The 27,808-nt window shown below is 42.7% G+C and overlaps 1 protein-coding gene across 1 annotated transcript in view; it reads right to left on the bottom strand.

Annotated features, from left to right (window-relative positions):
* Positions 1-27,808, bottom strand: part of LOC136872767 (phospholipid phosphatase 1) — a 657,649-nt gene that overhangs the window by 468,514 nt on the left and 161,327 nt on the right. The gene's annotated exons all lie outside the window — the stretch shown is intronic.

Here is a 27,808-nt window from a genome sequence, read left to right as displayed (position 1 = left end):
TAAGCAATAATAAGTGTTTCATGCACATTGAACAGAAAAATATGTCAGACGAAACTGGATCATCATCATCATCATCACGATGATCAGCTCTTTATCATTGCTTCATCGAGTTCCAGCCGCGTGTCTTCAATGGAAAGTCGCGATGCTAGTAGCAATGTCACTATCAATTGAAGACCTCCCCTTGATTAGGATGTAACCAGCAAATTTTTGAAAAGTGATATATCAGTGGAGTCCGCCTCTGTGGTGTAGTGGTTAGTGTGATTAGCTGCCACCTGCGGAGCCACGGGTTCGATTCCCGCCTGTGCCACGAAATTTGAAAAAGTGGTACGAGGGCTGGAACGGGGTCCACTCAGACTCGGGAGATCAACTGAGTAGAAGTGGGTTCGATTCCCACGTCAGCCATACTGGAAGTGGTTTTCCGTGGTTTCCCCACTTCTCCTCCAGTCAAATGCCGGGATGGTACCTAACTTAAGGCAACGGCCGCTTCCTTCCCTCTTCCTTGTCTATCCCTTCCAATCTTCCAATCCCCCCACAAGGCCTCTGTTGAGCATAGCTGGTGAGGCCGCCTGGGCGACGAACTGGTCATCCTCCCCAGTTATATGCACGACCCAGAGTCTGAAGCTCCAGGACACTGCTCTTGAAGTGGTAGATGTGGGATCTCTCACTGAGTGTGAGGGAAACCCGACCCTGCGACCCTGGAAGTAAACAGATAAAGAAGAAGAAGAAGAAGAAGAAGAAGAAGAAGAAGAAGAAGAAGAAGAAGAAGAAATATCAGTGGAAATACGGTGAACCATCGTGCCTCAATGATGTGGTGTCATGTCTCATGTTTTACAGCCAGCAGAACTTTGTCCTCCGTGGTGTAGGGATGAAACATCAGTCAAGATGATCATGGACGGTTCTTGCTGCCTGTGTTGGTTCATCACCAGGTATTGTCAAAAACGGCCATAGACTATATTTTGAAATATTTTCTTAACATTTTTATTGTTATTATTTTTATAATTTGCTATCATTTGTGTTCCAGGTGCATGTACGGGATTTTTCTTCTGTTATATACCAACGTAAGACATCCTTGAAGATAATTTTCCATTGTATCACTTGCAATTCATACATTATTATTTAAAACGTGAAGTTATAGCAACAACATATTATTTTAATAGATTAACTCGTTTTTACACTAGCATTTGCATTTCATTCAAGTAGTGTATGCCATGTGCCGGTCCCGTGGTGTAGGAGTAGCCTGACTACCTCTTACCCGGAAGCTCCCGGATTCGATTCCCGTCCAGGCCGGTGTTTTTATCTGGATCTGAGGGCTGGTTCGAGGTCCACTCAGCCTACGTAATTACAATCGAGGAGCTATCTGGCGGTGAGATAGTGGCCCCGGTCTAGAGAGCCAAGAATAACGGCCGAAAGGATTCGTCGTGCTAACCACAGGCCTTTGGGCTGAGCAGCGGTCGCCTGGTAGGCCAAGATCCTTCAGGGTTGTAGTGCCATAGGGTTAGTTTAGGTTAGTGTATACCATGAAATATACATCGAAAACATTTTTCCACTCTGCTGATGCCGGGGAAGTCTTCAATTCCCAATCAATTACCGAGCAAAAGGCCTTGCGGTTGGGTCACGTGGCTATCAAATTGCATTCGGGAGATAGTCGGTTCGAATCCCACTGTCGGCAGCCCTGAAGATGGTTTTCCGTAGTTTCGCATTTTTACACCAGGCAAGTGCTGGTGCTGTAGCTTAATTAAGGCCACGGTCGCTTCCTTTCCACTTCTAGTCCTTTCCTGTCCTATCGTCGCTATCTGTGTCGGTGCGATTTAAAGAAAATTGTAACAAAAATTAACATGTTAATTTTCAAAGCAGCGAACTCCCAGGTACTGTATCCACGCGCCAGTTTTGCCACGCACTGTTTAACAGAGATTTTCTAGTAAATATTGTCTGTTCATTTTATGAATCTGTATATCATACAGCGGTAACATTAAAGCACCTCACCCGTCCTCCCAAGAAATTAACTTGGTACTCAAATGTAGTGTAGAGTGAGCGAATCTCAGACTCATGTGCTTCTTCAGAAATGAAAAACGACCCACGTCCTTCCTGGCGCTTCATGGGCTGTCTGTGTATTCTTTAATTTACTGCGCTATTGACGAATCCTAGTGTTCAGTAAAGAGAGGGCCATTAGCCAAATGTAAAAGATGCAACGAGTCTTTTTGTCAGCGATAACTGTGTGATGTTGTCTGGTCTCGGAAATGAAGGCTGGCATTCATCTCACTCTGAGGAATGTGGCTCGGCTTTCATGTTGCTTCCCGATGAAATATTTCAGATACGACCAGTAACGAGACCACAAGAAGAAGTTCAATCGATAGCGCACGCAGTCAACATCAACGTTCTTCGTTAATGTGCTTTCTAACCATTTCACTACTTATTAGTTATCCATAAAACGTTCCTTCCCCAAATATTTGGTTAATAGATGATTGGAGACTGGATACAGAACTCTAAAGACGCAGTGAACAGGCAAGAAATACATTAATTGAAGCGGAAAGTTTACAATCTGTTAAATATTCCTGCTTGTATCTTCACTAAAGGTTATTAAATTGCGCTGTGTTCCCAGTTCTGTAGTTTCGTAAGGAAGCACGGACTTTCGAAGTAGGCCTTGCCAAAAAGATCAATTCAACAAACTGTGAACTTACAGGCATATTGATAAAATCACGAATAAAGACGTTTTGAAGAAAATTAGAATTCGACTGAAAATCCCAGGCTAAGGGGCTCAGACGGTTCTGAGCGCAAGTTCATGGGTTCTACCTGGTGGTATTTGAAGGTGTCCAAATATGCCAGCCGGTAGATTTAGTGGCACGTAAAATAACTCTCGTGGGACAAAGTTCCGGCACCTCGATACCTCCGAAACCCGTAAAAGGAATTAGTGCGACTTAAACCAATAACAAGATTATTATCATTATTACTAATATTATTATTATTATTATTATTATTATTATTATTATTATTATTATTATTATTATTATTATTATTATTATTATTGCTATTGCCAAGAAAGCCGGTGTTGACAAGTGTGAAACTTACCGCACCATTGGTTTAGTATCTCACGCCTGCAAAATTTTAACACGTATTATTTACGGATGGAAAGACAGGTTGAAACTAAGTTGTGAGAAGATCAGTTTGGGTTCAGAAGGTATGTAGGAACAAGTGAAGTAATCCTGACTTTACGTCTGATCTTAGAGGATCGAATTAAGAAGGACAAGCCCATGTACCTGGCGTTCGTAGATCTAGAAAAAGGCATTCGATAATGTTGACTGAACCAAGCTATTTGATTTTCTGAAGGGGATCGGGATCAGATTCCGAGAAGGAAGAATTATCTACAATCTATTAAAAAATCAGGCTGCAGTAATAAGAATCGAACCGAGCTCGATAGCTGCAGTCACTTACGTGCGGCCAGTATCCAGTTTTCGGGAGATAGTGGGTTAGAACCCCACTGTCGGCAGTCCTGAAGATGGTTTTCCGTGGTTTCCCATTTTCACACCAGGCAAATGCCGCGGCTGTACCTTAATTAAGGCCACGGCCGCTTCCCAATCCTAGGCCTGTGTCCGTGCGACATAAAGCAAATAGCAAAAAAAGAAAAAATAATAAGAATCGAGGGCTTTGAAAAAGAAGCAGCAATCTAGAAAGGAGTGAGGCAGAGCTACATTTTGTCTCACCTCCTTTTCAATGGTTATATAGAACAGACAGTAAAGGAAAGCCAAGGCGAATTTGGGAAGGGAATCACAATATAAGGAGAGGGAAACAGAACCCCAAGATTTGCCGATGATATTGTTATGGTAAGGACGGAGTGTCCGAAACAAAAGTAATGGGGTGCAGTCGAACGAAGTCAGGTGATACAGGTAATATTAGATTAGGAAATGAAGTCTTAAGGGAAGTAGATGAATATTGTTACTTGGGTAGTAAAATAACGAATGATGGCAGAAGTAAGGAGGACATAAGATGCAGACTAGCACAAGCAATGAAGACCTTTCTTAAGACAAGAAATTCGCTCACTTCGAACATTGATACAGGAATTAGAAAGATGTTTTTTTAATACTTTCGAATGGAGCGTGGCATTGTGTGAAAGTGAAACATGGACGATAACTAGCTCAGGAAGAAAGAAAATAAAAGCTTTTGAAATGTGGTGTTACAGAAGAATGCTGAAGGTGAGATGGATAGGTCGAATCACGAATTAAGATATCTGAAACGAATTAGTGAGAGGAGGTCGATTTGGTTAAATTTGAAGAGAGAGAATGATAGGAACAATCTTAAGACACCCGGACTTGTTCAGTTGGTTTTTAAGGGAAGTGTAGGTGGTAAGAAAGGTAGGGGTAGACTAAGGTATGAATATGGCAAGCAGATTAGGGTAGATGTAGGATGTAGCAGTTACGTAGAAATGAACGTTTTTTGCAAGTTGTTTTACGTCGCACCGACACAGATAGGTCTTATGGCGACGATAGGACAGGAAAGGGCTAGGAGTGAGAAGGAAGCGGCCGTGGCATTAATTAAGGTACAGTCCCAGCATTTTCCTGGTGAGAAAATGGGAAACCACGGAAACCATCTTCAGGGCTGCTAACAGTGGGGTTCCAACCTACTATCTCCCGAATACTGGATACTGGCCGCACTTAAGCGACTATAGTTATCGAACTCTATAAAAATGAAAATTTAGCACAGAACAGTGTGACATGGGGAGTTGCATGAAACCGGTGTGTGTGGACTGATGACTCAAACATTATTATTATTATTATTATTATTATTATTATTATTATTATTATTATTATTTCTTTCTTCGTTGTGCCCAACTAAGGAGCTGTATTAAATTTTAGCTGATGCCGTTGCCTTTTTCGTTCTTCATCTTCTCACTGTGGCTTTTCTTGCGGTCTTCTGACTCGGTTTTGCTGGTGGTAGTGCTTGGATGGTGTGTAAAACCGTGATTGTCGACTTATTTTCTGAACTTAGATCTGTCTAATGGAATGCCATCTGTAACGCCTATTTCCTGAAGATCTTTTCCAATTTCGAGCAGCGAACTGCTTTTTTGACTTTCATTGATAGGGGAAGGTTCAGAATCTCTGATACTCATTCTGAGAATATTTCCGTAAGATTTCAAACGTCTTTTGCTAAATGTATGAGATCCCCGGTTCGATTCCCGGCCAGGTGAAGGTGTTTTACCTGGATCTGAGGGCTGGTTCGAGGTTTACTCAGCCTATGTGATTGCAATCGAGGAGGTATCTGACGATGAGATGGCGGCCCCGGTCCAGGGAGCTAAGTATAACGGCCGTGAGGATTCGTCGTGCTGACCACACTATACCTCGTAACCTGCAAGCCTTCGGTCTGAGCAGAGGTCGCTTGGTAAGCCAAGGCCCTTCGGCGCTACTGCGCCAAGGGGTTTGGGTTTGGTTAGTACAGGTGGTGAGATTTACTTATCATCCAGATCCTCTCTTTCCTTAAGATTTTTCTTGCTTTTCTACCTCTTTAATCAATGATATGCCCCCAATTATCAGTGTTTCAGATACATATAGTGCCTCAGGCTTCATTACAGTGTTGTAATGCTTTAATTTGAATTATATCTGTTCCAAGTGGGTCTATATTATTATTATTATTATTCATCGTTAGGGTCACCCTTTGTTTAACTAGGTTTTCATACTTTCGGAGTGTGCCTTTTACAATTTGTTTCACGTCGCACCGACACAGATAGGCTCCGGCAACCTTTCAACCATGAAGAGCTATTTACAAATTTTCTTCTTCTTATTGACGGGCAAAATGACTATGGATCCGAGCTCTGCATTCGGGAGACGAGTCGTTTCGAGCTCCACCGTCGGCTGTCGTGAAAATGGCTTTCCGTGGTTTCCCATTTTCACTTCCAGACCAATATCAGGACAGTTCCTATTCTTGGGCCACAACCGATTCCTTTCACCTCCTTGCCTAGTTTCATTCACATTCATTTCATATTCGTTAGCTTATAAACCGAGGTTTGTCTCAGAAAGGGCATCCGGCCGTAAAACATGGCACATAATTTAATCTCACCTCCTCCCGTATCAGGAAACGTCATTAAGTGGTATATTATTATTATTATTATTGTACCGGGCGGTACACCTCCACGCCTCTCCTTCAAATATTGCGCCAGTTTAAACTCCTCTACAGGAGAACGCCTGAACTTTAACAAACTATATTAATCCGAGGGTTTCTCGAAAGATGTCACCACAGTAAATTTGGTAATTTTGAAGTGTCTGAAAGGTGTCTATTTCGACTTGTGTTTGTTTCCTCCGGATCAAGAAATTTGGACGTTCTTTAACAGTTTCTCTACAAAACTATAATAACGCATTCTGGTGTAACGGAATGAACTGTCCTGAAGAAATTTAACATTCATAAGTTTTGTTTTTGTTAAATTTTGTTCTGTGGTTTGAGAGTTGGCAATGTTAATCCTTTCTTTCCGCCAGTTTTGAAATTAGCCAATCCCGAATTTCTTAAATTAATTTTCGGCCAATCGGGGCTTTCTTCCCCAACCTGCTCTGTAACTGTGTTCTGTAACCAATAAACTGCTGTGGGTGTGTCTTATCATTCATGAAAGGTCTCGAATGGTCCACGAGGGTATATAAACTGCTGATTTTCTTGTCTCGGGGCCACTTCAGTAACATCCCTCCTAGTGTGATTATGTAGCAGGGGGCGGGAAGCACCTCTTTCTTCGGGCAGCAGTTCATCCATAAGGTAATGGCCATTTAATAACTTCATTTCTCGCTAGCTCAGCAGTTTAACCCTCGGGGAAGGTTGGAAACTTTTCTCATGTAACCTATCTTTAAAATGTAATAGACATTTGGTAAAACTTCGTCTCTTTAACTATAAATTGGGATAGAGAGTGCTTAACCCTCTCGAGCTCCCACTCCTATTGTTTTGAGGTGACTTTGTTTTCATAACCGTTTCTTCCTTTCTTAATGTAATAAAGTCTTCTTATACGTGTCACCTCCGTAGTATGGGATTAGCCCTTGCATAAGCGGCCTAGTGCCAAATAGGTTTTGAAAGTGTATTAGGAGTGCAAGTTACGCCTCCATTCAAATCAGAATTTTGGGCCATGTAATTGACCTGTTTCTTTACTGAATATGCCTCAGTAGATTGGGTATTATTACCCCTGTTCTTGTGTGCCTGGAGGGCAGATTGAAGGTGGAGTTAGGTGTGGCCTTTGTATAGGCTTGATCTTTGAGAGCGGGTTTGCTCTTTCTTAAAAGTGGATTTTCTGTGTGCCTCGAGGAGGCTTTACTGGGTAATTGGGAGCAAGTGCTCCTTGGCATGATTGGGGTTTTCTGCCCCTTTGTTGAACCTTGTACATAGGTAAAGTTGGGCTTATAGCTCAAGGATTGTGAGTCTGGGGCTCGAAGCCCAAATCCTGTAACAAACTGTAATTGTACTTTCTTAATTTGTTGATCTGCTACTTGGTACCTGTTATATTCTGTTATTTATTTATCTTGAAAAGAAAATATAACCTTTGTTAAAGTTTTAAATTAACTTTAATTTCGTAACTTGAGACCTATTCCACCCAGCACCTTCTTTCACCTCTGCTGTTCCACAGATTTCTCGGAACAATTATTATTATTATTATTATTATTATTATTATTATTATTATTATTATTATTATTATTATTATTATTATTATTATTATTATTATTATTATATGAAGGATATGATCTTAATCTGCATGTACTCGATTTTTGTCTCTTTTAAATACCAGATTATAAAAAATGTAATTCTTTTGTAAGCTTTGTCAATTTTGGCAATCTCCAATTATGGTGAAAGCAGAATAAATTATTCAAAATAAGTATTATTTTTCACAAATAATTTCGAAAAGAAATGAAAGTTAGTTGAACCTGGGATTTTTTTTTTGCAATTTATTTTAGATCGCACCGACACAGATAGGCAAGGGCTAGGTTTTGTGGCTACGATGGGATATAAAAGGCCTAGGAGTGAGAAGGAAGTGGCCGAGTCCTTAATTAACGCACAGCCGCAGCATTTGCTTGGTGTGAAAATGGGAAACCACGGAAAGCCACCTTGAGGGTTGCCGACGCTAGGATTCGTACAACCCACCATCTCCCAAATGCAGGCTCACACCTACGTGACTCCGACATCGCACTCTAGTTACTAGTATTTTTTCTTCTAGTGCTTTTCCCAAGCATATCGGGTCGTGGGAGCGAATTGTACCGCACATGGGGATTTGGCCGTGTTTTTACGACCGGATGCCCTTCCTAACACCAATTCTACGCGAAGAGATGTAATCACTATTGCGTGTTTCTGTGGTGGTTGGTAGTGTGGTGTGTTGTCTGAATATGAAGAGGATGGTGGGAAAGTAAAAAGAGCCAGTCTCCACGCTAGAATAATTAATCAGACGCGATTAAAATCCTCGACCCGGCCGGAAATCGAACCCCGGGACCCTCTGCACCCTAGGCCTCAACGCTGACCATTCAGTCAAGGAGTCGGACTTTTATTTACCGTATAATAATGTTAAGATATATAAAAGTTCTGCACTATACTAAAAGACAGCTACAACGAAATCACAAGATCGCAATATGTTAAAATTCAGGTTGGAGACCCACTGGGTGGCTTCACTAGATTAAGATATGTCAAAGTGCCATGGAAAGATCGAAGTGGGCAGTCGAAGGCAATATGTTCAACTGTGTATAACTGCTCGCCAGAGATGCAATTCGGTGAGACCCGCGATTCCCATTTTAGGAGTGTAGCATCACATCTGCTTTGATCAGTCCTTTTCAGTTGCGTATTCTGGCCCCAGCTGGCTAAACACGTAAATATTGAACAATTTCATGGTGTAACAGAGAAGAACATTTTTTTTTCATTGACGTTTCCAGGCAACTGAAATTTTGAAAGAGCTCCGAGGAAGGATGCCTGCAGTGCGCCAGGATGGTTGCCTAGATTTCAGTCGTTTACTTGTAGTTCTTAATGTAACTGCATTGATTGGTAAATGCGGATTGCTCACAAAATTGTCCTCTATGACTTCAGTAGCGATTGTGATCTAGTTTGTGATCAGTCTGTATTTAACTTTATCTACGAGGACTGATCAACAAAGACAGAGGCTGATTTTTTTCACATATGTTTATTACTCCATTTCAATGTTTACATGATATTTTTCAAAGTAGTCCCCTCCTACTTCAATGCACTTTTTATAGCGTCTCTGCCAGTTCTTGAACACATGCTGCAAACCATTCTTTGTCAGGTCCTTGAGAATCGCCCTGAGCTTTGCCTTTAGTGATGGGAATAAAAAATCACAGGGTGCAAGATCAGGGCTATAAGGTGGATATAGTACACAGGTAATGTTGAATCGAGCCAGGAACTGCACGACTTGATTTGCGACGTGAGGCCGTGCATTGTCACGATGAAGTCGCCACCTAGTCCGAGAAATCTCTGGTTGTTTCTTTGCAATGTGCTTCCTCAGTGTAGCCAGTACTGACGTGTAATATGCTGCCTGAGCTGTAGTACTCCTCTCTGGTCACCTCAGTTGTCTGGTATGCGAAATGCACGTAGCGTCTACACAACAGAGCATTACCACCAACCTACCGATACGAGAGTGCTGGCGCCTACGGACATTATACATAACAACCCGCTATTTTAAAGTACACTGACTGACAGTGGAGGAGTGGTTCGAAAGGGATGAAAGTTGGGGAAAAATCAGAGTCGGCACGGAAGAATAATTGATGTTTATTTCAAACCTATATGCAGGTTACACAATGCGCACGGCATCGACTCAGTAGGATGTAGGACCACCGCGAGCGGCGATGCACGCAGAAACACGTCGAGGTACAGAGTCAATAAGAGTGCGGATGGTGTCCTGAGGGATGGTTCTCCATTCTCTGTCAACCATTTGCCACAGTTGGTCGTCCGTACGAGGCTGGGGCAGAGTTTGCAAACGGCGTCCAATGAGATCCCACACGTGTTCGATTGGTGAGAGATCCGGAGAGTACGCTGGCCACGGAAGCATCTGTACACCTCGTAGAGCCTGTTGGGAGATGCGAGCAGTGTGTGGGCGGGCATTATCCTGCTGAAACAGAGCATTGGGCAGCCCCTGAAGGTACGGGAGTGCCACCGGCCGCAGCACATGCTGCACGTAGCGGTGGGCATTTAACGTGCCTTGAATACGCACTAGAGGTGACGTGAAATCATACGCAATAGCGCCCCAAACCATGATGCCGCGTTGTCTAGCGGTAGGGCGCTCCACAGTTACTGCCGGATTTGACCTTTCTCCACGCCGACGCCACACTCGTCTGCGGTGAATATCACTGACAGAACAGAAGCGTGACTCATCGGAGAACACGACGTTCCGCCATTCCCTCATCCAAGTCGCTCTAGCCCGGCACCATGCCAGGCGTGCACGTCTATGCTGTGGAGTCAATGGTAGTCTTCTGAGCGGACGCCGGGAGTGCAGGCCTCCTTCAACCAATCGACGGGACGGGAAATTGTTCTGGTCGATATTGGAACAGCCAGGGTGTCTTGCACATGCTGAAGAATGGCGGTTGACGTGGCGTGCGGGGCTGCCACCGCTTGGCGGCGGATGCGCCGATCCTCGCGTGCTGACGTCACTCGGGCTGCGCCTGGACCCCTCGCACGTGCCACATGTCCCTGCGCCAACCATCTTCGCCACAGGCGCTGCACCGTGGACACATCCCTATGGGTATCGGCTGCGATTTGACGAAGCGACCAACCTGCCCTTCTCAGCCCGATCACCATACCCCTCGTAAAGTCGTCTGTCTGCTGGAAATGCCTCCGTTGACGGCGGCCTGGCATTCTTAGCTATACACGTGTCCTGTGGCACACGACAACACGTTCTACAATGACTGTCGGCTGAGAAATCACGGTACGAAGTGGGCCATTCGCCAACGCCGTGTCCCATTTATCGTTCGCTACGTGCGCAGCACAGCGGCGCATTTCACATCATGAGCATACCTCAGTGACGTCAGTCTACCCTGCAATTGGCATAACGTTCTGACCACTCCTTCTTGGTGTTGCATTTGCTCTGTCAGTCAGTGTATTTAAGTTACAGATAGGAAAATATCACGGAAGCTATAGGAGAAAGTCAGTCTCAGTCTTTGTTGATCAGCCTTTATATGTGTATGCATGCATGTATGTAAGTACGATTTATTAATTACTGGAGGCAAAATTTGTGAAATGTGTGGGAAAATCATTATACCAGGCGGCTCTCCATCCCCATACTTGTAAGTGTCCCGCATGTACTAACGATGAAAGGGATGCCTAACCGGTGGTTTACAAAGGGGCGCGCTACAACGTGATATATTTCGGATGTGAAACAAATACGTAGCAGTAATTTTACTACACACTCTACCAAAAAGTTTTTTGTATGTGGCTTAAAAGAGCCATTGACTTTTAATTGCAACTCTGTTCGGCAGAATATGTGTAGACATAGTGGTGGAAACAACGTAAACCGTGTTTATGAGCGTTAGAGGATTGGTAATACTGATGAAAAATTTGAAAGACATAATTCGATATTTCACACCGTTGTCATTTTATCAGCTGCTGAAGTTAGCCAGTCAAATCGCTTCACGGGCGAATTCAAATGGACTTTGCGTGGCTGTTTTGCTAAATATGTACGTGACTTAAGAATGGCTTGATGCCCATGCCGAGAAATCAACATCAAACACAAACGCACCGTTGGTTCCGGACAGTGTCACCGTAGCGCACTTGCTATGGTGCGGTCATGTCTACTTGGAGGTGTGTATTAAAACTCCTCCTCTGACGAAGTCCCATTTTTCGACTGGTGCTCTCATGCTAGCCTTAAGCCACGTACAGATTTACCATTGAAGAACAAAGTAATCTGATTGGCTAACTCCAGCAGCTGATAAAATCACAACTGTGGGAGATGTCAAATTATTTCTTTCAAATTATTTATCAGCATGGCCAACCTCTGACGCTTATATACCCAGTTCACGTTGTTTACGACCACACTGTAGAAGGCATGTGGCTATTTAGAAACTCCTGTGTCTACCGTCTGCGAGCTTCGGCTGCATTCCGACCATATTCTCCACATATTAAAATGATGCCTGTGTATTCGTCGTTGTTGAACACACCAGTCACTGTTGAAGTGTTGACAGCCACTGTAGTGTTACTGTACTAAGTGCCAGTCTACTACTATGCGTTCTGAAACGAGCCTTACTAACACAAGGGGGCGCATTAGACGGGTAGCGCTGGATAATATGCAGCGAGTCACCGTCTGGTTGTTATCTCTTCGTATTCTGACGTAACCTGTCTGCTGGCAGTAATACCGTGCGAAAATCAATTATTAGACATTCCATTCATCAAGAGTGCAGTTATGAATGAAAAGTACAGCGCTGACTGATATAATCAGATGAATTTTTCTCTAATATAAATTTACTACCGCAATGTTAACATTTTGTTTATTTTCAATATTTTCCAAAATGGCCTTTTTAAAAACAGAATGACTGAATTTATTCCCCCTCTATTCTTTCTATATTATGTTCTAATCTCATGCACTTTTTAAAACATCAAATGGAACAAGGACTTTTAAAAATGTTTTCTGCCCTATGTAAAGTAATACCACTATTGTTTCCAGTAGCACGGGCATCTGTAGTTGTGTAGTTGAAGAGAAAAGAAAAGAAAAAGAAAAGAAAAGAAAAAGAAAAGGGAATTCTGTGAATACCACATAGTCTGCCATTGTATCAAAGAAGGCTCCAGATGAACTTGTAGCCTAAAGCACTTATTTCTGGGGCATTTATTTCACTTTTAATACTCACGTTAACTGGCCAACATTTTCAGACTAAAAGTTACCACCGTGAAATTTAAAATGGGTTAACGTCTTTATTAACATTAATGGCTGAAGGACCTTTTGAATATGGCTAAGCAACACGACTTCAGATCATAGCTAAGGAAATCCTGTGGCTAATCTTTGGAAGTGGCAACAGTGATAAGTTCATTTCTCCTGTAGCAATCTGGCAACAAGGCGCTTTCACGAGTTTTGAAATATGTGGATCTCTGCAGCGAGATTATTGAGGGGAAACGTCGTAAAATTAGTGTGAACTAGTCAACTAGAGGGAACCACGACACTTTGGAATTAATTGATTACATCACTGCAGCTCCAGAGGTGCCTGTCCATAGTTTAAAAAAAGCAAACAACGAACAAGTGTTTCAACAAAGAAAATAAGAAGTAGTTATAATAAATCTAGCCTAATTATAAAGGTCTCATACAGCTACCTAATAAATTATTCAAGCTCTATAAGCTTTTTTGACATAAATTTTTCTTATGGCTGAGGGTCATCTGACAATTTGTGTGATGTAAGTAACTCGACAAAATGAGTGAGGAAAGTGTAACCATAGCAACCGTGGGGGATATGTCTTATGGCTGGTTGCCATCTGAAAAGAGCAGCCGTTGATGGATGACCATGACCGGGAGACATATTTGAGATCGTTTGATTTTCGCACAGGGAAAAGTGGTTTACTTTTCAATCAGACATTATCAGCGTTTCGCTCCAGGTCGCAGTGGGCTCGCCAGCTGGATCAACGTAACTTTCGAAGAAGCTGGTGGCTAGTGCGCTTTTGAGACACCACTGCAACTCTCCGCTAGTGCACCGTCACCGCGTTGTCCTACACAGAAGGCGTCCTGGAAAAGCTAATGACTCTGCTGCCACACTGACGTGAAGCGCTGGTAATTTGAGGACTGAGAAAGCCTAAAGTACTTGAATACTTTAATATTCACAATCAATGAAATTCATTTTTTATTTCGCTGAAAATATATCCCGTGCACGTCTACATTTGTGCCACGGGTCACCACTTGTATGCAAACATCAACGCGCGAATGAATGTCATTTGTTTTCTTCTTGCGAACGACGTGATCGGGACGTGCACAAGGCTGCCAACCTTTCTACTTAAGAACGAGGATAACACTAAATGACCCTTTTTCTTGGCTTGCGGACAGTATGCGCCCCGGCCATAGAAAAAAGCCTGTCGAAAGGAGTGTGGCCCCGAAAGGGCCACTGTACTGGATATGCAAAACTAGGTCACAGCCTCTAATGAGCTTCTTTTCCTTGCCGTGCGGGCAGTATACTCCTTGACAGGTTTTATTTAATTTTGCTTTTATTCTGCGGGATGTAATTTTCATCATTGCTGGAAATGACGTCACATCTCATTTTATGTTAGCCAGTAGCAATGCTAGTAGCTACTTAAGCAGTGGAGAATGCCATGTGCTGTTCTTTATTAGGTTATAACAGTAAATGTACTTCTGGGAGCAGGCTGGTGTGTACCTAGACATCGGTGACATCGAAAAGAACACATCTGTCCTCTAAAAGGAATTCCACGTAAGATTTGCATAATTTCTACTTCCTTATAATGTTATAAAGTTTGCATTGCTTGGGGAATTTTTTACCTTACATTTTAACTTTATTTCCTTCGGGAACTACATTTTTTATATAAAGTACACCAAGTCATTTTAATTTTTATTGAACAATAAAAGGGTATTTTCGATTTTATTATAATTCACCGGTAGATTAACCACGTGGTTTTATTTATACCGGTACGGCGTATCGACCCAGTTACAGCACTGGGTAGGCTATCTGCTTGCTTGCTAGCTACGCCTCATGTGTGTCTAATGCGGACAGTGTGCGAGGTGCATAGTAGCCAGTGATGAGTTATTACTGATAAGTTATTATGGTATAATTAAATCACGCCCTTCTCAGCACCCAATTTATTACTCTATATTTTGGATGATTGCTTCTCGTATCTCATTATCATACCAGGTTGCCCGCCTCGTGGTCAAAATCGTTTTAAGCTATCAAGTCTAAATGGTCTGACACCATGGTCAACTGGATGTGGTCTAGTTGGTGGAAAATATGCTGAATGTTCGCCGGTAGGGTAGGAGGGGTAGTCGTATACGATTTATAATTACTAGATTTTGTCTCAAAATCCTCTCCGCAGTTTTCTTGTGGAGTGAAGGCATATGACGCTGTTGATGGCGATTATGCCGTAGGATGGAGACATTAATCCTTGAGCAGATCTCTTGGTATGATTTGGTTTCAAGTGGTCAAGCTCTTCAATAATAATAATCGTATGGCCTCAGCTACCGTGTGCAGACATTTCAATTTGACACCATCTGGCTGTCTGCTCGTCAATTTCGACGTTCCGTTTTACTCTAGGCCCCCACTAGATGGCAGACCGAGTAAACCGAAACTCTCTTGGGCGTCTATGGCTGAGATTTAATGAATTTTGTCGGGTAAACACTAAATGTGTCACCAGAGATCTTTTACATGCCGACATCGTACGACATGGAGTGTCGAATGGACTTTTTTCCGCCCTTCAAAAATCCGACTACCTCTACCGGGTTTGAACCCGCTCTCTTGGGATCCGGAGGCCGACACTCTACCGCTGATCCACAGAGGCAGCTAAGCTGTTCAATGAACACACGTGAATACATCTTAGTATCAGTTATATCCTCATTTTTATTTTGGTACTAGTTTCGACCTTTTTTGTCATCATTAGCCGTCATAATCATTGGTCCATAAACCATCTACCGAGTAACCAGTTGACAGGATCCGCTGTGTGGTGAAAGGTCCCTTGAAGTTACCGGTGATTGGGGGGGGGGCGGGGGTTACATTATATTTTCTCCTCCCCCGATTCTTTCTTTGCTCTCGTTCATTAATCAATTAATAGTGTTATTTTCATTTCATATCGAGACATCGTTTCTGGTTTCAAATACACAATCCATTGACAACCGCCTCAACAGTTTTATTGGTCTGCAATGATCTATTTTATGGATGTCCCCCTCATTAATTGTCATACACCTCAATTTTGGCGACTACCACAAATTACTAGCTTCATTCAAGGACAGGTGTTATACGCTCCGATATTAAATCAAGACTGTCCAATTAACTGTCGATCTGATCGTCACTGTCAAGATCACTACACAGACTTATTTGGAGTGTTTTAATGTGTTTTATGTGTCTTTATTTTAAGTAGGGTTCATGTTTTTTGGAAGATTCAGGTGTTTAATGTTTTTATATATCATTGATTATGACGGCTGATAAGGTCGAAACTAGTACCAAAATAAAAAATAGCATATAACTGATATAAAAATATAGTTGTGTTCACGTGTGTTTGTAATGAATAGGTGGACCACTTACAACCAAACCATACGTAATTGGTGTCAATATGGATCCAAATGAAGATCATAGATAGAAATAGGAATTTTAGGTTCAAAAATTTGATTAAAAAGGTGCAAAAAGCTGTTTTAATTTAGTCGAAAAGCATGCAAAGAAGGTACAAATTTTAAATGTAAATATTAAAACAAACAAAACCAACACCAATTTTACATCATATATGACACAAAATTCACTCAAGATATCACGTATTAAAATATGCCGAAAACAAGTCTCACAACACATTTTTATTTAACTCAGGTGCCCAGAAATCAGTTAAAAAAGACAACATTTAACATTTCAATGCTATTTTCAGTGAGGTTGCATCTCCGGTCACTAAGTAAGTTCTTATACATAGAAAAGGAATGTTCAACGTCAGAAGATAAAATTGGTGCATATTTTGTTTGCACTCGATATTAAATGCCTGTTCACTGCAACATCCTTAATATCAGGGTTTTTGGCTAATCTCTGTTCAAGGATCTGCTTTTCAATACCATCGAATGCTTCCTTCACATTCATTACAACAGTCCATTTAAGAAATTTCATATAGTCTCCTCATTCTTCACATGTCTTGCCGTAGCTCTATACTGCATTGGATGATTACGTTGGTTTATTTTGTATCAGTTGCTACTGATATATCACAAACATTGTACCTCAGAACTGATCTGTCGCTCTGAATATATCAGCCCTAAACTGTTTAGTATTATCACATATTTTCTCGGCGTTCGGTTTCTGTTTCAGCATACTTGACACCGATACTACAGTAATAGCAAATAGCGTAATATTAACCTATTTGCTACTAGGAAAATGACAGACACCACACACAGTCAAAGCGTATTCTGAACCGTCACCAACAACACCGGCAGATAAACAGCTGACGAAGGGCGTCAAGCTAATAGTTCAACAATCACCAGGTTCGTAATTAAGCTTAGGATTATTGAAGTATATGGAGCGTATGATTCTAGCGACGAATTGAGGAACTACACAGAACTAAGCTTTACAGACGAAATGTTCAGCTTTTCTTGTTTAATTACTTTAGGAATAATATGCGGCAAAGGAGCCACAAAAATATTAAACAAGAAGAAAAAGGTGCTGGCATTAAGAAAAGGTGTTAACATTGAGAAAAGGAGCAACAAGCGTTCAGGTGTTCATTTTATGTTTCCCTTGTAATAAAAGCTAATTTGAGCATTTTATAGCGAAAAAGAATCAAGGTGCAGGACCTAAAATTCCTAACTCCACTTCCTCTTGGTGTTATTCAGCAGGAGTAGGCTATGTGCCGACATCGAGTTTCCCTCTCTCCTTACCTCATGACTAGAGCTTGGATTGTTAGGCAGTAGTAGTTTAGAATGCGAACTTACTGAAGCAAATAACAACGTAGTATACTCTAGACATGAAAAAATGTTTTTGACCTTCGCCGTCTCAGAAAACAAACTAAACAAATATACTCTAGACTGCATACCACCGGGCGAGTTGGCCGTGCGGTTAGGGCGCGCAGCTGTGAGCTTCCATCCGGGAAGTAGTGTGCACGAAGCCCACAGTCGGCAGCCCTGAAGGTGGTTTTCCGTGGTTTCTCATTTTCACACCAAGCAAATGCCGGGGTTGTGCCTTAATTAAGGCCACGGCCACTTCATTCCCACTCCTAGCACTTTCCTGTCCCTTCGACGCCAAAGACCTATCTGTGTCGGTGCGACGTAAAACAACTTGAACATCAGCAGCCTGCACACCCGCTGTACTATGAGGTTTGCATAAACTTTAGGGGTTATGGGCCGTCAGAACCCCTAGAGTTTATGTTACTCTCGCTGCATTACGGAAGAGCAAGCTAGATGACTCTTCCTAATAACCAAATTAGTTTGCATTCTAATCTATAATAGCCTGAAACTCCGAAGTCTATTCATTATCATCACCTCCAGAAGCGCAGGGCGCCCAAACAAAGACTTCTACCAGGTCTCGCCGGAGGCCACACGCTCATCAGTTGCGAAACGATAACAGCTCACTGTAGAGCACAAACAAGTCTTTATGAATTGTGATATATTGTATATGCGGTCTCCACTTGCCACTGAGACAGGAATAGTCTACAAACGCAGAAGGTGCAACGAAGAGTATATGACACAAAAAATTAATTACAAAATTCGGAAGACGCGTGGGTTCGGGCCCTATCATCGGCTATCCTGAGAATGGTTATCTGCGGTTTTTCATTTTCACTTCCAGATAGTCCGTCTCCATAATGTGACGATTAGCATTACAAACTGCCGTCCTCGGTGGCCCGCGTTCGATTGCCTGAGATTTAAGAGTGGTAGGAGGGCTGGTATGTGGTTAAAATAGTAAATGCAGCTCACCTCCAATGTGGAGATCTGCCTGAAGTGAGCTGCACCACCTCTGGACAAGGATACGAGTTTTACTACTTCACTTAGTTTACGGGACTAAGGGAGTAGACAGACAGACAAACAAACAAACAAACAAATAGCCTATTAGCGTGACTCAACTAATACAAATGATTTTTGTTATAAATCTTTCCGACGGAGTGAGTGGCTGCGTGGTTTGATTCAAGTACCTATCAGCCTGCATTTGGGAGATAGTGGATTCGAACCCCAGTATCCGCAGCCCTAAAGATGGTTTTCCGTGGTTTCCCCATTTTTACACCAAGAAAATGCTGGGACGTACATAAAGTAAGACCAATGTCGCTTCCTTCCCATTCCCAACCTTTTCCTACCTCATCGCCGCCACAAGACCTATATAAGTTGGTGCCATGCACAACAAATTGTATAATAATAATAATAATAATAATAATAATAATAATAATAATAATAATAATAATAATAATTGTTACCGAGTTTTTGTGGTAGTTAAGCATGAAAGAAGGTGCTGGGTGGTGAATAGGTCTCAAGCTACTAAAGAGAAATTAAATTTTAAAATTTAACAAGGTTATATTTTCTTTTCAAAAACAAAGCAATAACAGACAAGGCAGGTACAATGTAGCAAAACAAGGGGAGATACAATATTTACAGGTTTTGGGCTTCACGCCCTGACTTCTGCGATCAGCTCAGTTCTACCACAAACACAAGTTTTAACAGAGGGGCAGAAAACCCCATTCATCCCTAGGATCCCCTGGCTCCGAATTACACAGAAAAGCCTCCACGAGGCATATGACACTCCATTTTCAAAAGAGCGATCCGCTCTTAAAATTTAAGCCTCTCAAAGGCCACACCAAACTCTACCTTCAAGCTGTCCTAAGGACGTATTCACAGGGGTAAAATACCCAACCTACAGAGGTCTATTACATGAAAAGAAGGTTGATTACATGACCTCTAAACTAACAATTTGAGAGGAGGCGAACTTGCACTCCTAATACACTTTGCTTAAGACCTACTTGGCACTAGGCCGTTAATACAAGGGCTAATCCCATACTACGGAGGTGACTTAAAGGCAATTTACATTACATTACGGGAGAATTGGTTGAGAAAAATAAGTTCACCTCAAGACGATGTGAGTGGGAACTCGAGAGGGTTAGCACTCTCTATCCCATAATGTAGCTTTACAAGAGAATAGAAGAAAAGAGTAGTTACATTTTAGGAAAAGGTTACATAGTGGAAAACGCTTCGAACCCGCCGCGAGAGTTAAACTGCCGCCCTAGCAAGAAAAGAAGTTATTAATAGGCCATTACCTGGTGGTAGATCGCTGCCGAGGAAAGAGGCGCTTCCCGCCTCCTGCTATGTACTTAATACACTGAAAGATGGAACAGAAGTGGCCCGGAGACCCCAAAATCAGCAGTTTATATCCTCTCGCGGAAGATTCTAGGCGTTAGGGGAAATAAAACACCCTCCCTCAAAGTTTTTATTGGTTCGGGAAAAGAAACCCCTACATAGAGGAAAAAGAAACACATTATTGGTGGAAAATTAATTAAAGAAATTCGGGATTGGCTAGATCCAAACTAAGGGGAAAAGGAGGGGTATACAGCCAACTTAAACAATGACAGAAGGAAATTTAACAAAGAACAAACTCTTGAAATAAAAATTTCTCCAAAAAAATAGTTCTTTAACTCCGCACTAGGTCGCACTATTGTTGATCTTCAGTAGTGTCCTCTAGAAGAGAAAGTTCACACTTCTTACTTCAAGCGAAACAAAGACACATCAAAAATGACACAGTTCACAAACTCAAAAATTTTCCACGTGGTGACATCTTCTGAGAAAGTAGAGAATTAATAGAATAGATAAAGTTCAACCTTCCTCCAGAAGAGGAGTTTCAACTGGCGCAACTTTTAAATAAACGGTGTAGAGGTGTACCGCCCGGTACAGACCTCCCCCCCCAAAAGTTCCTCCAAGGGGTAACACATGAAATCAGTTTGAAACAAAGTCCAAGTAATGATGTTGATACGAAGATAGATAGCAGAAGCATTTACAAGATTTCTTAATTCAGTTTCAAAATGTTGTTGTTGCAGGTGAATGAAAGTCTTTATGTTTGTAGAATTTGAATTTCTGAAGATAAACTTTTAATACTTAAAAGTGAAGAAAAGTTTTGCAATGTTCACCAAATATTGTTGTTAAATTCCCAACTGTAATTATTGCTTATGGTGACTGTCCATGTAGTTGATGTAGATTGAGTCGGATGGCCAGACCGGCCGTTGCAGCTTGCGTCCAACGGAGGCCGCTCGGACCCCTCAAGTACCCTGAGATACCGCTCGCCCGCACTATGAGGGGAGCAGAGGTGTTGAAGTACGCCGCGCCCGCGGTGAACAGATACAGGCTGCGGGCATGTAGCAGGTCGTGCGCCGCACATCAGCCTTGGCCGGGGGGAGAGCTCCGGCTCGCCGTGCACATGTCGTCCTCGCTGGAGAGGAGGGGGCCCATCCCCCTCCCCAGTCGCTGTACGGCGCTGCGCGGCTACGGGGGCGCTGAAACATTAAAGCTAGGCGGCAGAATTGTGTTGGACTATCATCTTCTTTGAGGGTACAGGCTTGTAGAGAGAGTGAGGGGCCAGCGGCGTGCAGATATTCATGGTATTCATTAAGCCACTGTGTAGAGTGGAGCAGGAGACGGGAGCGTGGTAATGGCCGTGGCGAAGACAGGATGGCAGTTTAATGGGTCGGGGCAGGTTTCACAAACATGCTTACATCTAAAACCAAAATATTACAGAAGGGGCAGAATGCCTTAAAAGTGAAACTCAAAAAAAAAGAAAAAATATAACCTTCACATCCGTTCAAAATACTATGGAGCAAGTTAACACAGAAATTACACCGGTTTCACCTGGGACAGGTGAACTCTAAATATCCTCTCGGTGGCTGGATTACTTAGCAATAAGGTAACCGGCGTAAGAAAATCGAGAATGATACAAGGCCCATGAAATCTGGGGGCAAGCTTGCCCGCGGGAACAAAATTTTTGACCATAACCTGGTCACCTACCTTCAAAGGGGTGGGTCTCCGTCCACGATCATACCTTTCCCTAACCTTTTCATGAGACACTTTAAGATTGGCTTTAGCCTTCTTCCAAAGATCTTTAATGTTGTCCGGATCTATTGTCTCGGGCAGAATGTCATTCAGAGACCAGAGGTTAGAGAGCGGCGTGTTGGGAACGAACTTAAACATCAAAGAAGCTGGAGTAAATTTGTGAGATTCATGAACCGCCGAATTCAAAGCAAAAGCTATCCAATGCAGGGACGTGTCCCACCTGGAAGGATCTTCATGATGATAGGCAATGAGTGCGGACCTGAGATTACGGTTAACCCGTTCAGCCAGAGATGGTTGAGGGTAATACGCAGATGTAGTTACATGAGAGATGGACAAGTCAAAACAGAATTTACGAAACAGATTAGATGTAAAAGCCTTAGCATTATCAGATACAATATATTGGCACGGACCAAAAGAAGCAAAAATAGAATTTAGGCAAGTAATGGTGGACTGAGCGGTAGCCAGCTTAGTCGGAAATAACCAAGAAAATCTTGTAAAACCATCTACACACACAAAGATGAACTTGTTGGCATTACCCTTTGACTGGGGGAAGGGTCCCACATAATCGATATACAGGCGTTCCATGGGGCGCGACGCTTGATGAGAAGACAAAAGGCCTACTTTAGTGGACATGGTGGGTTTACTGATCAAACAAGATTTACAAGCTTTTACAAGTTCCCGAATTTCACCGTCCATACCTTTCCATATGAACATTTCACGAATCTTTTCACGAGTTTTAAAGATACCAAGATGCCCTCCTAATGGGGACTCATGATAATACTTGAAGATCATAGGCACAAGAACCGCTGGAACGACAACTTTCATCATCTTGTCATGCCTCGAAGGGCAACATAGAACACCATTCCTCAGAACATAAGGGACAACATGTTCCCCAGAAGAAAGGGTTTCCATTATCGGAGCCAGCGTCGGATCTTCACGTTGGTACTTCTCAATATCCCTAAAAAGCATGGGAGCATCTGTTAAGATGGCATTAACATCAGATAGCATGGACTCGGGAGGTGATGAACTGTCTACCGGTTCATGGGTCTCGACGTCGTTAGAAAACATACGGCTGAGTCCATCAGCAACAACATTTTCAGTACCTCTGATATGCCTGACATCGAATTGGAAGGCAGAAATACGGATGGCCCAACGGGCTATACGACCAGTACGACGCGGCCTACCTAAGACCCAGCTTAAGGCTTGATTATCTGTCTCCAGGTCGAATTTGACGTGTTCCAGATAGAGACGGAACTTTTCTAAGGCGAATAAGACTGCCAAACCTTCAAGCTCATATATGGAGTACTTTGCTTCTTGAGCTGACAATGTCCTAGACGCATAGGCGATGGGTCGCCTCCCTAGTTCAGTCTCTTGAAGAAGAACTGCAGCTACTGCTGACGACGATGCGTCGGTTTGGACGATGAATTTCTTCGAGAAATCAGGCATAGCAAGTACAGGGGCATTACAGAGAGCTAATTTCAGATCTTCAAAAGCGGCTTGTTGAGAAGGTCCCCACTCGAATTTGATGCCTTTCCGACGAAGAAGGTTTAAGGGCGCCGCTCTATTAGCAAAATTAGGAATGAACTTCCTGAAGAAATTCACCATGCCAATGAACCTGGCGATACCTTTAATGTCCTTGGGAGGTTTAAAATCACGGATGGCCTGTGTTCTAGAATGATCGACTGCTACACCATCAGGTGACACAATATGCCCTAGGAATGACATAGAGGGCTTAGCAAAGGCAACCTTGGACAACTTAACAGTTAACCCAGCCTTACGAAGGCGATTGAGAACTTCTCGCAAATGATCTAGATGTTCTTCAAAGGTTTCGGAAAATACGACGACATCATCCAAGTAGTGATATAAGTACTCAAATTTGATGTCGGAAAAGACCCTATCTAGTAGCCTAGTGAGCACAGCTGCCCCCGTGGGGAGCCCGAAAGGCACGCGGTTGTATTCATATAAATTCCAGTCCGTGGCAAACGCTGTAAGGTGTTTAGACTCTTCGGCAAGGGGAATTTGATTATAGGCCTGATTCAAGTCCAAGATGGTGAAGAACTTGGCCTTGCGAAACCATGAAAAGCAAGAATGAAGGTCGGGAAGGGGCACAGATTGCAACACCACCTTCCGATTGAGAGCCCTGTAATCAATGACAGGCCTGAAGCCTCCTTGGGGTTTCGGGACTAGAAAAATAGGCGAAGAATACGCTGACTTAGAGGGCCTAATAATACCATCCTTCAACATCTGATCGATGATTTCTTTCAGAGCTTTCATTTTAGGAGGAGACAACCTATAAGGTGGAAAGCGAACAGGAATCGAATCCGTGACCTCAATTTTGTATTCAATAAGGTCAGTGACACCAAGAGTATCAGAGAACACCTCGGGAAACGACTGACACAGTTGCCGAATACTATCAGCCTGCTCCTCAGGTAGATGTCTAAGGTCTAACAACCTCTCATCCTGGGTAGGCGAAATAGATGAACATGATGCAGAATTACACTTTAATAGAGGGATTTTACAATTAGAGGCAAATTTGAATGTGCACGACTTACTCTGAAGATCGAGCACCAGACCAGTGTGAGAAATAAAGTCAGCTCCCAATATAATGGGGCAAGACAATTGCTTGGCCACAAACAATTTAACTTTCCATGTAAACTTAAAAACACGAATTTTGACCAGTAAGGAACCTAGAATTTCTAATGGAGATGAATTAGCCGAAACGTATTGAACAGGAGAAGAGACATAGTCAGGGAGTTTACAAACAGATTTCAATTTAGAATACCAATCAGCCGAAATAATGGAACAAACACTGCCTGAATCTAAGAGAGCTGTTATAGGCTCGTTATTTAACTCAATCTTAAGAAAAGGAACAGGTGCGGGGGTATCCGCCGCAATCCTAAGACACTCTTTAGGGCATTCAAAAGATGAATTTGAAGGCTGGTCGTTCTCTGCATTTACAACCTGTTTACTAGGGGCTAAGTCTCGGGAAGATGGATTAGTCGGCTCAGCCGACGCCACTAGTCACTTTTTATTATTGGAATAGCTGGAATTTGCACCAGAAGTTGAGCAGGAGGGGGTGCTATTTGAGTTTGGGCAATTCTTGGCGATATGTGAGAAGGCCCCACACTTAAAACAGCCTTGTGATGACCCTGCTCCATTCCTTGTCCCACTTGACTTGATCAGAGGACACTTATTCCGCAGATGGTCAGGCGACCCACAAGCATAACATTTACGGGGATTGACTGGTCGGCGAGGTGGAGGCCGAGTGTTACTAAAGGAAGGCGGGGGTTCTTTCGCGACACGCAAAGAATCGGCGTATCTAACTCCTTCCGCTGAGACGGCCAATGCTTCAAGTTCAGAGAAGGTTTGCGGACACGCCGCGAAACACAAATATGACCTGTAGGATGGCGAAATACCTTCTACAATAGCCTGCACAATCTGATCCTCAGGGAAGTGGAGAGCAAACACCCTAGTATAAAACTTAATATCTTGGATGAAGTCTGCCAGGTTTTCATCCAAGTGCTGTACCCGATAATAGTATTTCTGAATGAGGGAGGACCTGGCCCTAGCCGGGATGAAGTTAGCTAGCAAATGGGCATGGAAATCCTCAATAGATGATTGCTCGGCAATGGCTCTTACGATTTTATCAGAGAGAATACCAATAGCATACGGGTAGATAATTTGCAAAATTTGACATGGCGAAAGAGAAAAAACCAGAGCATGATCCTGAAATTCCACTAGAAATCTTAAAAATGAAATTACATCACTGGTGGTGTTGACGGAAAACTTAGAGATACCTCTAAGCAACATTGCCAATGGATGAGGCAAGCTGCTGAACCCAGGTGACATGGTCGTTAAAGGTTTCAATGGCAAAGAAGTTAATTCAGAGCGGATGTTACTCAATGACGCACGGCGTTCAGATTCGTTGTTCGATGGGGCAGAGATAGTTTGAGCAGCAACGGTTATCCTATTGACTTCTCCCTGAGGAGGCTCTTCCTCGTTACCTACATTCACCGTGGCGGGTTGATCAGTTTTGGGAGGAACTTCGCCGGTTAGCAATTGAGTGACCTTATTAGACAATTCAGAAATAGTTTCAAGGAGCGTATTAGCTTGCTTCCTCTGAACGTCATTCACCTTTAGAGACAATAGATCATTAACTCTATTTGCAAAGTGATACAGCCTGCCTTGCACACGCTTAATTTGATTAGGAGATGGATCGTTTTCATCAAAAAAGCTGACTACAGATGCTAGCCCAGTAATATTCTCGACAATCGTGGAAAGAGAGTCATCAATTTCTTTCTCTCCCAAATTGGGGATGGAAATGGGCAAATCAAGGGACTCTCTAAGCTTGTTAGTATCTATTGCAACCGTGCCTCCAGATTGAACGTTTCTGATAGTTAACTCATATATCAACTCCTCTTTGCGCAAGTAGTTAAGGAGGAGAACATCGCGAGGGCCGGGCATGATGACAGAACAATTTTGAAAAACTCAAAAATTCCAGCAACTGAGAAAATTGTTAGAGTTCGAATCAAAGCAATGTTTAGCCGTCAAAAGGGGCTAAATTGAGACCCATTCAACCACGCTCTGCTACCACTTGTTACCGAGTTTTTGTGGTAGTTAAGCATGAAAGAAGGTGCTGGGTGGTGAATAGGTCTCAAGCTACTAAAGAGAAATTAAATTTTAAAATTTAACAAGGTTATATTTTCTTTTCAAAAACAAAGCAATAACAGACAAGGCAGGTACAATGTAGCAAAACAAGGGGAGATACAATATTTACAGGTTTTGGGCTTCACGCCCTGACTTCTGCGATCAGCTCAGTTCTACCACAAACACAAGTTTTAACAGAGGGGCAGAAAACCCCATTCATCCCTAGGATCCCCTGGCTCCGAATTACACAGAAAAGCCTCCACGAGGCATATGACACTCCATTTTCAAAAGAGCGATCCGCTCTTAAAATTTAAGCCTCTCAAAGGCCACACCAAACTCTACCTTCAAGCTGTCCTAAGGACGTATTCACAGGGGTAAAATACCCAACCTACAGAGGTCTATTACATGAAAAGAAGGTTGATTACATGACCTCTAAACTAACAATTTGAGAGGAGGCGAACTTGCACTCCTAATACACTTTGCTTAAGACCTACTTGGCACTAGGCCGTTAATACAAGGGCTAATCCCATACTACGGAGGTGACTTAAAGGCAATTTACATTACATTACGGGAGAATTGGTTGAGAAAAATAAGTTCACCTCAAGACGATGTGAGTGGGAACTCGAGAGGGTTAGCACTCTCTATCCCATAATGTAGCTTTACAAGAGAATAGAAGAAAAGAGTAGTTACATTTTAGGAAAAGGTTACATAGTGGAAAACGCTTCGAACCCGCCGCGAGAGTTAAACTGCCGCCCTAGCAAGAAAAGAAGTTATTAATAGGCCATTACCTGGTGGTAGATCGCTGCCGAGGAAAGAGGCGCTTCCCGCCTCCTGCTATGTACTTAATACACTGAAAGATGGAACAGAAGTGGCCCGGAGACCCCAAAATCAGCAGTTTATATCCTCTCGCGGAAGATTCTAGGCGTTAGGGGAAATAAAACACCCTCCCTCAAAGTTTTTATTGGTTCGGGAAAAGAAACCCCTACATAGAGGAAAAAGAAACACATTATTGGTGGAAAATTAATTAAAGAAATTCGGGATTGGCTAGATCCAAACTAAGGGGAAAAGGAGGGGTATACAGCCAACTTAAACAATGACAGAAGGAAATTTAACAAAGAACAAACTCTTGAAATAAAAATTTCTCCAAAAAAATAGTTCTTTAACTCCGCACTAGGTCGCACTATTGTTGATCTTCAGTAGTGTCCTCTAGAAGAGAAAGTTCACACTTCTTACTTCAAGCGAAACAAAGACACATCAAAAATGACACAGTTCACAAACTCAAAAATTTTCCACGTGGTGACATCTTCTGAGAAAGTAGAGAATTAATAGAATAGATAAAGTTCAACCTTCCTCCAGAAGAGGAGTTTCAACTGGCGCAACTTTTAAATAAACGGTGTAGAGGTGTACCGCCCGGTACAATAATAATAATGCTCGCCTCTCTGGTGTGATTAGCTGCCACTCCCGGAGGACCGGGTTCGATTCCTGCTCTGCCACTAAATTTGAAAAGTGGTGCGAGGGATGGTTTCCACTCATTCTCGGGAGCTCAAC

The sequence above is a fragment of the Anabrus simplex genome, chromosome 4 (genome assembly GCF_040414725.1).
Source record: "Anabrus simplex isolate iqAnaSimp1 chromosome 4, ASM4041472v1, whole genome shotgun sequence".
Taxonomy (NCBI): domain Eukaryota; kingdom Metazoa; phylum Arthropoda; class Insecta; order Orthoptera; family Tettigoniidae; genus Anabrus; species Anabrus simplex.
This window is presented reverse-complemented; position numbering and strand designations above follow the sequence as displayed.